This window comes from Lutjanus erythropterus, chromosome 4, assembly GCF_056507025.1.
Source record: "Lutjanus erythropterus isolate fLutEry1 chromosome 4, fLutEry1.hap2, whole genome shotgun sequence".
NCBI classification, from domain to species: domain Eukaryota; kingdom Metazoa; phylum Chordata; class Actinopteri; order Lutjaniformes; family Lutjanidae; genus Lutjanus; species Lutjanus erythropterus.
The window spans coordinates 48,217,241-48,233,345 of NC_139320.1; the positions used below are offsets into that span (position 1 = coordinate 48,217,241).

Genomic DNA, 16,105 nt, shown 5'->3' on the forward strand with positions numbered 1-16,105 from the left:
CATGATGAGGGACTTTGGCCAGTCACAGGTCGGCAAGACAGACGACTACTGAGTCTGATTCAATGAGTGGCAATGAGACTCAACAATCAACTTGATGAAACTGAAAGAAAAGTTCATATCACAATTATAGTGGCCAAAATGATCACAGACTATTTATTATTATTATTATTGCAATAATGTACACATGAGCTGAAAATGTTCTGAAAGCACTGGTGGGTATGATAATAGAATGTAGCTCACACATAGATCTAGATTTAAAAAACAATGAAAGTCACACAAAGTGGGTTAAAATGGGGTTAAGAACTGACAAAAGAGTCCATACAGTCCTCACCACTTCAAGACTCAAGGTATTTTTTTCTTTAGTTCAGCTCTTTGATTTATATTTATGTTGCCTGTTTCAAAGCCCTGTCTAGACAGCAAGACTCTCAGATACTTGAAATAAATGTTTTTGTTGGAAAAAAAGAAATGCATGCATGAGAATCATGACCTCAAGTCTTAGGGAGAAAAATGATTCATATTTTAGAAAGAATCGTGCAGCCATGATAAGCTGATATGATAATCCTTTACATTACATTTTGCTGAATGTAAATTTGCTATATTAGAAAAAAGGCATATTTATGCTTCGACTGGTCTTATAATCAGAGTGGAATAGAGTCTGCTAAAATACTGCTGTACCCCAACCCAAAATTCCTATCCAGGTCATTTTTTGCAGTGCACATGCTTAGTAATATGAGCAGGTAATTTGCTGCCTGAACTCAGAGGGAACTTTTCAGAGCTTGTACTCGACTTTGATTGAGCCAAAACTTACTCATCGCTGCAAATTCCACCGACTTAAAAGGCAGCGGCTGGTAAGACCACCTCATCCTCATCATCGCACTTGCACAAACCTTCATTATGTGACTCCTCGCACTGTGTAAACACACGGATCAAAAAATGTGTGTGTGAAACTACAGTGAGAATCCTGGATGATCCGTAGCACCGTGAGCCGTGTTTTCTCTGACAAAACTGTCAGTAAGACCCACTGTATCAACACGGCCCTTCACTAAAGCAGTGGTTCTCAAATTAACAGCCCCACACAATCCCACTCATGAGCAACAAAGACGAATTTGAATGGAGCTCTGTGCTTTCCTTGTGTTTATTTGGGGCTCTATGATATTTGGGAACTCGACAACCTTGAAATAAGGGTAGCCTGTGTGTCTTTTTAACTCTTGACTGCACCGTCTTGGCCTTAGTTAAACCTTACCCCAACCGCCTCATGCATGAACCTCCCTGTATTCCCACAGCTGTGACCCAGGGCAGCTGAGTGAAACAAGCTCGGGCTAGCCTGGTGGGCGAGCTGCTGAGAGTGAAGTGCAAACAGCAAGTCACACCCGTGGGAGTAACACCACACAACACGGACACACACACAGGATTGATAAGATGATAGCAAACTATGGATTTCACTTCTGAGAGGAGACGTCTCCACGGAAACAACAACACACGCACGGGCACGAGCACCTGCCACAAACACACCCGCACAAACGCACACTGGCTACTCTGCATTTTCGGCCTCCCCTGAGGTTGTGCTAACCAGTAGTTACCATAGCTACCATGGCAACAAGCTGCATTTGTTTGCTTGCTACCGACGCATAAAGGACTTAAAAGTAGCAGCAGGGCATATTCCACAGCCAATTTACACTTACTGTCAGAGCTACGGATAAAACACCAGCGAGGAAATGAAGAAAGCTCTGCCTAATGAGCCTGTGTGCTGCTGGAAAATTAGAGGAGAGGATCAGACAGAATTAAATATGAGAGGTCAGAGGGGAAAAAAGTGAAAATACAACATTCTCCTACTATGAAAGAGCTGGTCGGTCTGCCAAGCTTCTACTGAATCAGTATTGAGAGAGCTGTCAGCAGAGAGGCAGAAGTGGCTGCATGAGATCAGTGGAAGGGAAGATTTTAACAGCTGACTGCTGGCAAAGAGCTGCAGAGATGAGGTTTCACTTACTGAGCAGGTTTCAGGAAACCAAGCTAAAAAGTTTTTAGGAACTTCACTTTCACTACCTGGAAGTGGATTTGAGAGCAACTTAAAGACATGGAAACAACATAACTAACAAAACACGAGCAACTAGTGGTTAAAGAAACAGTTCACACTAATGGAACGCTCATCTGATTGCCACTGATAGTGTTTTGATTTTAAAGCTGCACTACTCAATATTTTTATCATCCCCACCAGGCATAAACCTGGTTTGTTGCAGGCCTCATTTTGACCTTTGTTGCGGTTGAAAAACAAAAAATCCAGAATTAAGTTTCATCTTAGACAGGAGCATCTGCAGATTATATGCCATGATGTGATTGTGCCATATGATCCACCAAAGTTAGACATGATACAACATGTATAAATCCCAGTTTTGTTAGCGTTGCCCACGCATCTGTCTATGCTGTCACCGTATGGGAGCGTTCAAAGTCTGCAAGTAAACAAATGAGAGCGACAAAATCAGCTCAGTTCTGAAGTGACTTTCATGAAATTCAGTTTGCTATAAACAAAAAAAACTGAACATCATAGTGGTTACTGGTGGAAATTAAATTCAGTTACTGGGGGTGATCTAACAAGCTATTTGCTCTTTTGTGATTTTCTCTAAAAATGTATATTTATACATCTATTATATTGCTGTAAAGCTTCCTGGTTGCTTGTTATGAGAAGGCTGGACTTATCATCCAGTTTATTGTTTTCTTCTAAAGTTTAGGGGGACCCAGGAGCCTCAGCTCCAATACCATTACACTATTTTACACATCTTCAAGAAAACTGAAAGTAACTATACAAGAAAATGTAATTGAAACTTTGCAAATGTCCACTGGTTGCATCTAGTAATTGTGGTGACATTGCAGTAGGTGCTTCACCATCTGTTCATGGAGACTGAGTAACTTTTTCTAGTTATGCCATGGTCTGGAGTTTTTATTAGTTATTTCCTGTTTTATTTTGCAGCCCTGGTCCTCTCTCATGTGTCTTAACTTTACTTCATGTCTTTGTCCTTCTCCTGCCCTTTTTGATTGGCATCTGTTCTACCTGTGTCTGATTAGCTCCTTGACTATTTAGCCCTTGTGTTTCTCTGTGTCATCGTCCCTTTGTCTCATCCGCTGTGACAAGTTACAAGGACTGAATAAATCACTATGTGTACAGTGAAAGGGGATGCATCCAGTGACAACATAAAAACCTTCCACCTGAATGAAACAGTTTAGTGCCTTTCAGCTCATTGTTTTGGTATTACAGCCTGCGACTAATGTTTGGTTCACTCTCATCAACATACTGCTTACGTGATGTCTATTCACCACATGTTCAGCACATGGCAAAATGAAATGACCTTTGATTTTTCAGAATCTGAAACAGAGAGATAAATAAGAGGTTTAAAGACTTGATGGTCACCTGTGTTTATTATATAATGCAGGAAGCATAACATGAACTCTAAATACAACTGCATCTTAACTATCTTGAAAGAATTATGATGGAAAAATTGGAAATAATAAGTACTCAATAAAACATTCATAATAACAGATATTAATATTGTAATATATTTTATGGACTTTCCCAAAAGCCGTATACATATTGCAAATTGTCTTGTTCATTGTGACTGGGTCCATTAGCTCAGTGAAATGTGCTTCTGTTGAAAATCCATCATTCTAATGAGTCAGTGAGTCAGATCTCTTACAGTACTGTCCTCCCAGGTCTCCCCCCGGCCTATCAGAGAGCTGAGCCAACCTTAAGTGCGCGAGGAGAGTGTGTGTGATGACGCAGGACGCCGCAGCCTCCGTGCCCTGGGGTGACATCGCATGAACGTAACATCATCAACACGGATGCTCTCCGGCGATAATGAGTGAGAGTATGTGCGTCTGAGTGCACTACACTATAGTAAACCGCTCAGTCTCAACTGAGTCAGTGTAGCTTTGAGGCGAGTAGTGATGGATCATCAGAATGGTTTGTCATTTTGTTTCACTTCGTTCCTTCAGCCTGCGTCCACACCTCTAGGGATGTCTACATAGTCCGATCCTTTTTTTTTACTGTGCTCTGCTGTGTTATGTTATGTAAGACATCCTAGGTGCATTTTAATCATAAATGTGAGTAAAAATTAATGTTTGTGAATGTGAAAAATATCTGGACACACTCATGCAAGTGAGTCTTGAGTTCTGATCCGCCTGGGAACCAGATGCATCTGCCGAGCTCATGTTTTCATTTGCTCTGACTCTATTTCTTAAGTCAGAATCAGAAATACTTTATCGATCATGGTTTACATTACAGTTGCTCCAATTCAAGTATAGAAGTATATCTAAGTATATAGAAAATATAAACAACAATATACAGCAATACATAAAGTGTAAAAGAACTAATGCTGAAGATGGAGGATAAGTGTGTTAGGATGCAAGTATTAAAAATAAGAGTATAGGTTGCAGAGAGTATGTACGGTATAAATAAATAAATGCTGTAATGATGCCAGTGTAACCAGTGTATTGCACTGTTGAATTATTATTAATGCACAGAGTATTAAACAGCTGAATTATTGCACATATAAACATATTGATGATGAGTTGACTATATAAGTAAGTAGCTTCTGACAGTGGTGAAATAAGTCCAGGTCAGTGTATTTAGTGTCAGACACTGAGGGAGGAGTTGTAATGATTTCCCGTGGTGCTCTGTGGTGCATTTTGGTGGACTCAGTCTCGTACTGAATGTGCTCCTCAAATCCTCATTCTTAATCCCATCTACAAAGGTTTTGACTGACCAGTTGTTTTTCCAACACCAGACAAATGCCGTGTTCCAGGCAACTCAAAACTCACACATTTCTGACTTTCTTCTTCAAAAAGTACAGCGGAACGACACCAAAAGTTGGAGTTTTGACTTGTAAACTCGGGGCTAATTCATCTACCCTGACTTCATGAAGAAGTAGTTGTCTGACATCACACAACAATGGCAGCATTCACAGAAGCACACATCAACCATTAACCAAAAGGCAGCATGAAGTGTAATTGTCTGTATTTAATTAAAGTAAAGTGCTGTTAAATTCAGTGTATAACCTGTGCTGTTTTTCCTTCTCTGTTTCATGAATGGGAGGAGGCTGCACTACCTTGAGTTCATGTGTACCAGGGCTGAACAGTTTTCAAGAAATATCTAAATGCGATTATTTTGACTGAAATCACAATTACAATATAATATAAAAGATTATTATATTTTTTACATCATTATTGTCATTTTGATTGATAAACATATTAAAATGATTATGATTATGTGATTTTTGTAGGGTTCTGTTGGGATACTAGGACTGCAACTAACCATTATTTTCATTATCGATTAATCTCTCAATTAATTGATTAATTGTTTGGTCCATAAAATGTCAGAAAACGTTGAAAATCGTTGATTACTCTTTCCCAAAGCCCACGATGACATCCTCAAATGTCTCGTTCATCCACAACCACACAAAGATATTCAAGTTTTCTGTCAAAGTGGAGTAAAGAAATAATCACTTCTGAGAAGCTAAAATCAAAGACTTTGGGTCTCAAAACGATTAATCGATTATCAAAATAATGATGATCATTTCAGTAGTTGACAACTAATCAATTAATCCATGCAGCTCTAATCTGTTTTCTGTAGGCCAGGACTTCTCTGCAGCACGAAAATATTTAATTTAAAACAGTCTGATTGATGGCTTTCTGGCCTTTTCTACAGCATTTTATTGTTACCATTGCACAATATAAACCAAAACAGCTGTAACAGTACAAAGAAACTCTTGCCACCAGACAAAAAACTAACATGACATAGACACAGTGTTGTTCTTACAGGGAATAATGTTATAAATCAAGATGAGGGTTATTAGGAGGTCTCTGGCTGTGCTGGCTTTGGTTTGGCCTTACAGGCGGCTATATATACCCTGAAATGTGAGCAGATAAGAGACTGCTGATGTCTGTGGGGGCCACGCTGACGCCTATGCCCTCCCTTTCTGCCCGCTACAACTAGTTGCCAGGCTGTTTCGTATTAAAACTACACTCGACTACTTGGCTATTCTGACAAGCCATAGTTGGACCTTCTCCAGCCTTCCCTAGCTACTGGTTAGATGCCATTCAACACTTCTGTTTTCCCCTCGGCCAAGTCTAATGTGTGGTAGGACAATGGTGTATATAATGCAGTATTTACAGCTAGATACTAAGGGGAACAAAGGAGTGAACTAGAGGAATGCACAGTGCTGGCACAAAAAAAAACAGAGCACCAAATTAAATAGCAAAATTAAAGTGGCAATAAAAACATTTGGTTCATAAAAAGGCTATGAAAGAAGATTAAATATCCATGATTTTGCTAGATTGTCCTCACCCCTCGAGCAGTGCCATGACTGTAAGAGCTCTGTCTGCTTTCATTTTCCATCCTTGAACATACTTTATTAAACTCTAAAAAGGAAATTCATACCCCCAACCTGTATTTAAAAAAGCTACAACTGAGAAAAAAAAGATTATTTTCATGTCTCAATATCAACTGCATTTTCTACTACAAGGAACCTTACCCCTCACTACAAATTCTCACTACACAACCAAGTTCAGCATGAAAACCTGGAGAGGAGCAGCAAATTAGCATTTATCATTACCACCATCTGTTGGTGACTCACAGGAGAGGCCATAAAAGCAGCAGTGACCTCAGAGAGGACTGAGTGTGCAGCCTGCAGTGATTGATGCTCTCGCCTTCACAGCTGACTGCCATAATTCTTTATTCATTGAGCTAATCATTTGGTCAATTAGATACCATTATTATCTGAAACATCTATCAATCTCCGCCATCCCACTGAGTGATGCTGAGAGACGCGTCAGATGCACAGAAGTGGCTCACAGCGACTGGAGGTTAAAGCATCAACACAGATGCTGATGTGAGTCAGCTCACCTGTTTCTAACTAACACAGTTTCTGAACTGCAATTTGTTGTTGATTATCAGCCAACACTAGGGCTGGGTATTTTTTGAAAAAATTATATCAGTACCAATGCCAGCAGCCTTAAAGTTAAATCATTCAATACCTTTTTCGAAGGTTTTTCTTTATGGCTGTGAGAAAAAACATATAAAGTCTTTTTTCTGGATGTGGTAACATGATTTGAATGCAGGTACTACTTAGCACTGGGTTATTTCAATTGATACCTTTAAGCTATTGACCACAGCCAACACCAATACCTACTGTTTGCATTGTCAACTGTTAACCGCTTCAACGGGTATTTTAGAGTGGCGACTCATGTCAGTCTATAGGTTAATATGCATATGCACACGCTAATGGATTTGCTAACTAGCAATCTGAGGTAAAAAATGAAGCTCGGTGTGGGGACATTTATTCCAGAAAGGCAACAAAGTCAAATATAAATTGTGCAATGCTGCTCTTCAGTTTAGTATTAGCACTGTACCACATAAGAACACGCACTCAACAGAAATGCCCGAGGATGGTTCACAGACAAAGATTGTGTCGCTGTTAGCCGGGAGAAAGTGTGATGCTGCCAATCCATATCCAGAGAGATCAACACCTAACATCTGTTCGGTACCTAAACACACTGAAAAACACCTTAAGGAAGATCTAAGGAGGATGAGCTGAAAGTCAAGCTACTGGGGGCAGACAAGCTAGCTCTGACCACCACCTGCTGCACAGCTCTCACAAACGAAAGCTACATCACAACTACCTGTCACTAAAGCTAACTTGGAGGTGGAGTCCAGCGTGCTCCTCACTCAGAGCCTCTCCGTCCCCCATCTCCATCTCTGTCAAGGCCTGAATATACTCCCAAACGGACGTGTACACACTGCAGACACATAGTAGTTCAGCCTTGCTGTTCACTGGAGATTGTCAGTGTCAACCTCACAGAGGAGGTGAGTAGTGTGATGGTTACTGGGTGTCCAGCTATTGAAAACAAAATTAACCAAAACTGCCATCCTTTCTTAGTGTATATATCTGCAGTGAGCTGATATCAGCTGATACGTATATCGGCCTGGACAATTCTTTCAATTGTCTCAACTCCAGCAGGTCCAGAACTCTGCAGTGAAGCTTTTAACAAAAACTAAACACAGATCACACGTTTCACCACTTTTAGCCTTAGGATTGACTTTAAAATGTTACTTTTGACAGAAAGGAAACTAGATGCTCTGTATTTAATGGAATTGTTGTTGGAATTGCTGTTCCAAGGTCAAGGCTGAAAATTACTGGGACTACCTACAACATGTCATTTTGCCCAGAAGAGTAACGTTAAGATGAGTCATTTAAAAATCTGTCTATAGTCAGGTAAAAGTCATAAACTGAAGATGACATAAACATAAAAAAATGATCTCTGTTTAAAAGTGAATCAGGCACGAGGTCTCCTGTGGGTTTAATCTTTAGATTAAACAACTTTTTGTGGATGGGATGACCCAACGCAAGCTGCCAAGAATATGCATCTGGCATAAAACACTTTGTGTGGCGCAGGACTTAAAGAACCACTCCTTGGGGTGAAATACCAAGTTTTTAAAGTGTCCCAAAAACTACCCTTCACTTCCCATCATGTTTTTGCTGCTGTTGCCTTAAATCACAACCAAAGTCTCAGAGAAGCCAAATCAGCGCTCAACTTTAAAAAACTCCTTTAAACCAATTTGTTTTCTCTAGCTTTCTCTTGATAGCTTTTTTTTTTAAATACACTCACTAAACTCCAGTAGATGTCTGAATAAATTACCGTCATATATTATTACATAACAGATGCATTGCATGGCAGTTTTGATGCCTAATGCAGTGGATATGTGTTAGTAATGTGTGAGTGCAAACAAAACTGTTGAATGTTGTTTTCCCATCTGAGTTTTTGTTTTCACTAATACTGGCATCAAACCCTTTTAGCAGTGCAAGCTGCAATCTAAACGTCCCATTAGTGTCATAGTCTAAATGTCTACACAGCAGTGCTGCTGTAGACCGAGGAGCAACTGACGTGCTGCAGCACCTTTCCAATTTAGTCATTTCTGTGAGTCATCTGTAAGCCGATAAAACAGTAGGCATAACTTTATTTGTGAAACTTTCTCTGACTCTGTTTCATGATAGGGTCCAGTCAGCTCTGCTGTGATACATCTGAACCATGCAATCACTGACGTCAAATGGGAATGCAGTCAATGCACTATTAAGTATGTGTACTTGAGGACACTTAAGACTCCGCACTTTCCACTGGGACAGCTTCTGTGTGGATGTAAAAAGTGTGTGTGAGTGTGTGTGTAGCGGTTAGTTACCTGCCGTATTTGCAGCGGTGTGTGTGTCAGTCCCCGCAGACTGTGACGGCTCCGGGGCAGCTCATTCTACTGTTGCTACCCCACAGTGTACACACACACGCAAGCTTTGTGACACTGATCACTCCTGTAAAAACAAACAATGACACCAATATTAAAAACTTTTCCACCTTTTTCTCCTGACTGGGGAATTTTATTTCGGTGAGTGTAATCTGACACAGGCAAATAGAAATAGTATCACTACATGACATGTTGTCCAACACTGCTATCAAATGACTGGGTTAGACAGAGGATAGCAAATATCATATATAGGCCTATAAGAAATCAATGCTTCCTTGGTCTGTTTCGGGCTGCCTCTCTCAGCGGACTGACTTTACAGCAGCCACATTCAGCCTGAAGTGAGCGCAGAGGCCACTGGGCAACGCATTCTCCGGATTTCGTGTCCAACCATTAAAGATTGATGATGCATCCTTCAGCTCGTATTATCAAATCCGGAAAAACTTGCTCAGTTATAAAGCTTGGGTGAAGAAAAAGTTGATAGGTGGATTCCATCGTGTGTAGCTTCATTGTGTGATTCTTCCAGAACTTGTTTCAAAGCTCATATTTTGCTATCACAGCCACATATTTTTACTATCCGATGCAAATGATATGGCCTACCCCAGGGAGTTTCACACGGTTCTTCTACTCATGCTAGAAAAATCCAGAGCTTTCTGAAACCCTTGTCCTCTATCACTGCCTCCTTGAGAAGACGTACCCTACAGCTCTGAGCATTCAACTGACAAGCAGGTACCTAAAAGAAGAAAAGGGAGGAAGAGTGGCGGTTAAGTCGGTTTGTAAGAGGCTCACCCTTGTTGTTCTGAGCAGCCAGGCCAATAGACAGAAAGCAATGGGGTGCTACTTGGGAGGCTGCGGCCCCAGAGTGTGAGAGGATAGTATGAGCACAGCGATCCAGAATGCCACAGATCAAGTTACAGAGCCGGTAAATATAGCAGACGCCTATGACCTCTACAGGTCACTCAACACTCAGTGGCATTCCAATTTGCTCTTAAAGGACTAGCATTAAGGCTTTTTAAAAGCCAAGCTGGGCAAGCATCAAGTCCAGCACAGTGCTTTAGCCAGCAGATTGGCTGCTTTCACAGAAATTAAAATCTGAAGTGAGTGGCGAGCTTCATTGGATCATGATTCATCCACAGGCATCTCTTAAATTCCTCCACTAATAGTGCCACTGCATAGCAAATACCATAGACGCTGCATACACCCCAGACTGTCAGAGGAATGTTTTGGCTGTCAGTTTATCTGAATTTTCACATGTCAAAGTGAAATTTGTCATCAGTTTTGGCGCTGATGATGCTAACTGTCCTTCAGTTTTATATGACAAATCTTCAACACAGGGCTGGAGCACATGAATGAAATAAAGTACCATAATACTTTTGACCAAATATCTCAATATCAATATTTACTGATATTGCAACGATATTGTAGGGGCTACTACAGGCACTTTCAGAAAATATGTTTGGTACATGACCATCAGTAATGACTAAGTGGGTAAAGGCCAGAAGCTATATGACTTGACACTGATGCAAGACTTTGATTTTGTGTTGTGTTGACGTGGCTCAAAGCTCATTTACGCTAAACGTTAGAAACACATGGGGGTATGTACCGAGCCTCCTCTTCGGGCTCTGTGTTCACTTCATCTGTATTTGTGCATCGCCATGTAAATCTTATGTAGCACTCTCCTAGTCCTAGTGCTTTATAACACGTCACATTCACTCATTCATACACTAATGGCAGGTGCCATTAGGCAAGGTGCCTCTGCTCCAAAACTAACCATTCACTCACACTCACACACCAAGAGCTGTGCCTTCAGGGGCAATTTGGGGTTCATTATCTCGCCCAAGGATACCTTGACATGCAGACTCATAAAGGTCTCATGGAAGAATGTGGGCGGTGACAGTTACATCATTTGAAACAAGCCTGTCTATTGATGTGTAAAGGGAACATAAATGAGCCTTTAGACTTAAGACAGATGACTCCAAGGGACTTTTTTGTGAATATTTGCATTTTATTTTCAGGAGTTCAATTTTGTTTTTGTAACATGATCGGGTGATTTCTAGCGCAATGTGTGCAAACCTGGCTGGCAACCTATTTGGATGTGGCAGACAAGCAGAGGCCAAAGCACGAGACAGCTAGCTCGTCCACACAAGGCAGCTAGTCTAAGAATAATAAAATGTATATTCAAATATTATGTTGTGGAGGAAATAAGAAAAGAACAGTGGTCTGCAGGGCTACAGAACTAATTCCTTTGTCTAGTGAAAAAGTATTTTCAGTGGATTCTACTGCAGTAAGAAAGTAGTTCCTAGTAGTTCCTGGCTGCTCACAACAAGCTCTGTGGATTATTTTGAGCATTTTTTTTTAAAGAGACACTGGTTTTAAATTTTCCACATGTATTTTTTGGGAGCTTGAAGCAACATAGGATGTGGGCCATTTACTGTCATTATACTGGAAATAGGGCACAAATCTCTACAGCCCATTTCTCCAAAACTAGGCAACTCACACCAAAACAGTATAGACGGAGAAATAGCACTACAGGCGAGAGGAAACATATGTTTTTTTTTATTATTTTGGGAAGAATAGTCCCTTTAAAGTTCCATTCTGTTTAGGTGAAACAGAGTCAGGGTGCTGTTATTATGCAAGCTGGCTCACTGGAAAGACTCTGCTTCCCTAAATGGTACAGGATCTTAATTAATATCATTTGTAACACCCGCATTAACCCTAATATTTATATCACTGTACTGTAATGCAGCCTTTAAAACCAGGAAAAAACAACACTTATATATTGTTGGACTACATATTGTATTTTATTTTGGATAATACTGATATATTACCTAGTCTTATTTTGGCATGTAAGAGACCTTTTTCACAGAAATAGTAGGGTAAACACAGGTGTTGCCAATTGTACTAATTACGGTTCAGTTACATTCAGGTCAAACAGTCAGGGTGTTCATTTTGTGATTGTTGTTCACTGCTAATGTTGCTACACTTAATGGAACTGGACCTTAATTAGTATCATTGGCAACACCTGTGTTTATCCAACTATTTCATATCAATATGGCTGCCATGAAAACGGCCAATTTCCCCAAAATTAAAATCATATTATACCTTACCTGGCAACACAAGTAGCTCATGTATTATAACTGCAATACTGGTGTATGAAAAACCTGCAGAACCAGTAAACTATCAATAATATCGAGTATTTCCTAACATAAGAGAACAGTTGACGTGTGTGTGCAAGACAATGGAAAAAGACAGACGTAGTACTGTGGTGGACAGTCTCTGTGAGGGGTATAGCATTACATGACACTAGGAGGAGATGGGACGACACTGGCACAGGAGCCATAGTTGATTCACTGCAGTGCGGCCGTTTGCACACTGAGCACACTGGTATGAGTCAAATATCACTGTATCTGACAGATCCCTCATAGAGAGGCTGTGGCTGTCGTTATTCCACACGTGATTAGATAAGCACTCAGACCCCAGCGGCGTTGCGTTGCTCGGTAATGGAAGCGGAGCAGCTTTGACACAGAGCTGTCCGTGAAGGGGGCGGGGAGGAGAATGAAACAGGGAAAACTTAACCGTCCCCAAAGTCCCTTGTAAAGGGAGATAACCAAGTACAGAGTTAACACAACGCCTGTTAACGAACGTGTTAATATTTTGTCTGTGTAACCTTGGTTAAGCAGTGGTTAGTTATCTAGCTATCTCGTGAGCTAACTCAAGTATCGATATAGACAGCAGGACGGCAGTGTTGTGTTTAAAGACCACCGCTCTGCTGTGTGATGTGTAAGTGAATTGTGGCACTGTTCAAAGGCAGACCATACACATTTCAGGGAACATAGCAAAGGACCTTTAAACTTGGGAGGACACCAGCACTCTCATAGGCGTAGATATATTCGACAGAATGAGCCAGGCTTCATTCGAAAAAGCTGAACTTTTAGAGTGGGCTCAACTGTTATTCCTCCCCCTGAACGCACCGTAGGGCAGTTCTGAAAACTTGAAGTTATATAGAAATAAAAAGCTGTGTCGCAGTTGTGTCTTATGCCGAATATTTTAATGGTTCATTGTGACTTCAACAGTGTGCTCCGTGGTGATTGGTGAGGAATGTAATCGTCCCCAACAAGCATGGCAACGTAAAATTACCAGAGGTTGATAGGAGTTTGGTTTATGCTTCTGTGCATATGACAGAACAGTACCTAGTTACGGTGGTGTATGGTAGCTAGTGAACTGCAGTCACTCACCTCACAGTTGGAGATCATCCCGATCCAAACGGGCAGCGAAACGCCCCCCAAAAGTATCGCTATGGCTGGTTTGTGCCGCTTTTTAGACCATTACTCAAGTTGCTGTGACGGCTGAAAGATACTGTTGGACAGAAGACGACACCGCCATGGGCTTTAATCTAGACTACGCTGGTATTCAGCCATATCCCTTTGCAGTTGTAGAGTTTAGCAACCAAGTAACGGTCCTTTTCGCTTTAACGGTGACGTCAGTCCGGTAACAGAGCTCGTTTCTGATTGGCTCATACCTCTGTGTGAGCGTCACCAGCCAGAACAGCGAACCGCCTCCTACACCGTCGCCATGGAGATGAACGTAAACATCAGATATTTCTTTCATTGAAAAAATGCAACGTTCAAGTAAATAGGAAATATGGCAACTTGTTTCTAATAATCGTTCATTTTCACCCAGTGGTGGAATGTAATTTAGTACATTCACCTAACCACAATTTTAAGGTACTTGTGCTTTACTTGAGTATTTCCATTTCAAGTTACTTTTATACTTATACTTCACTAAATTTTGGAGACAAATATTGTAGTTTTTAATCCCCTACATGGATTTGACAGCTGTAGTGGCTAGTTACTTTGAATCTTTAGATTATTAATACCAAATTTAACACACATTAACATGTATTAGTATGAATTAAGCTACCCAACAAGATATAAAGTAATTAAAAATAGCTCCATATTTACCAGCTGCAACGCGGAAGTGCTGTAGACATTAGTGACATTCTGTATAATGAGTACTTTTACTTTTGGTACTTTAAGTATATTTTGGTGCCATGCTTTTGTTCTTTTACATTCGATTTTGAATGCAGGACTTTACTTTTTAGTGCTTCAGGTATTGCTAGTTTTACTCAAGTAAAAGATCTGAATACTACTTGCAGCACTATCTACACCTCAGCTTTGTGGTTGTGGTCGGACACATCACCAGCAATAGGCCTTCTGTTCAGGTAAACATTCCAGTGGTAAATTATAGAGTGAATGAATGAATAAATAAAAATGTTTACTCCATCCAATAAGTGTATATGTTTTTGTCTTTTTTAACAATGAGATTTCTTTGGATTGTGAATACAACTGAAACAGCCACCAAATACTGTGATGTTGATATCTGTTGTGTATAAATACAGCTATTTTTTCTGTTTTGTTGTTTATTAACTCTAGCAAAGTATTGCTAGTGTTTTCAGTAGTAATATAGGAACAATTATACTAATAAATTTTAGTAAAGTAAGAAAATAAAGATAAATAGTTATGTTGGGGAAAATGTATTTTAAAAAGTCAAATTCTTGACTATTAAACCTTGTAATGGGCCAATCTCCTGGAGGTTAACATTGTTATTAAATGTCAGATGGAAATGACAGAGTTGACATCTTATAGAGTTGACAAAATGTTATGTTTTCTTTTATAAATAAAGTTATTATGCCTGATTAAATCAAGTTTTTGCAAAATATGATGGAGTTGCTGGAAATCTGGGTCCCAATATTTTCATAAAAAAGAAAAACATTTTTTTTAACAATGAGGTTATATTTGTAATAACACATTTTTACACCAATGTTATCAGTAGGTTTTGTTAGTTTTAGATTTTGAAGGCTTTTAACACATTTTTAAATTGTTTGAAGTTGTTGTTGAAGTTAGACAAGACTGTTTTCTGGCACAAGGCAAATTTAGAAATTAAATAATTCAAGCAAACCAAAACATTTTATAAATTACAAATATCTCATATCAATAAATCCTTAAAAAATAAAATTTCACCAAAAATTGCTGTCATTTCTGGGGCTCATTGAATAATTTTAGGTGGCAGACGTGAATAAATCTTAACATTTTTTATGATGTTCTGAATGAATAATTCACAAACTACGGAAGAAAAACGCTGTTAAATAAATTAAACATTTTACATTATTTTGTCATATTAACTATTTGTTATATTCTTATATGCAGTGATGTTATTGTGTTTAACATGACTTTTAATTCTCCTGCAATATTACTATTAAGTTCATTATAAGGACATATTTTAATGCACTGACGGTGCACAAATACAAATATTGAAGGAGTTCTCCTAATAGACCCTGTCTCCGACTGTTCCTCTTAAGTGTTCCAAGTTCCAGCACTCAGGCAGTCACTCATGCTGGAGTGTCGGAGCGTCTGCATCAAAGTGAATGACTCATAAAATCATACTGCAGTATAAAACCGTCTGTACCATGAAGACACATCCGGAGCCCTGACATGATTCCAAAGCTGCTGCTGCTTCTGTGAATGAAATCAAGTGTCACACACTGAGGAGGGAGACTGTTATTTATTACCATTCAATGACGCCTCTTCTCTACATGTACTAATACAAGAAAGATGACTCACTCGGTTCCATTTTAACTTCATATAGGATCCTACAAAATAATTATTATGCTTCAATTGCCACAGATTATGAACAGTCCCGTGTTACATATAGTGAGTGAACTGATTAGCTTAAATACTGGTGTATAAGTCAAAGCTGGGATGAAACCTGCACATTTAGTCCAAACAAAATCTATAACACTATAATCAAAGACAAATATAGCCTTCTGAG

General features: G+C 39.7%; 1 protein-coding gene across 4 annotated transcripts in view; it reads right to left on the reverse strand.

Moving 5' to 3' along the window:
- usp2a (ubiquitin specific peptidase 2a) overlaps nt 1-13,733 on the reverse strand; it is a 67,231-nt gene extending 53,498 nt beyond the window's left edge. For 2 of the 4 annotated variants that reach the window (XM_084718196.1, XM_084718193.1), the window contains exons 1-2: nt 10,067-10,218; nt 9,224-9,347 (exon numbers count right to left, since the gene is read on the reverse strand). The gene's annotated coding sequence lies outside the window, so the exon portion shown is untranslated. Of the gene's footprint in view, nt 1-9,223; nt 9,348-9,877; nt 10,029-10,066; nt 10,219-13,512 lie in introns of those variants that run through there. The other 2 variants (XM_084718194.1, XM_084718195.1) reach the window with 2 other exon arrangements.
- Between the last annotated feature and the right edge of the window lie 2,372 nt (nt 13,734-16,105).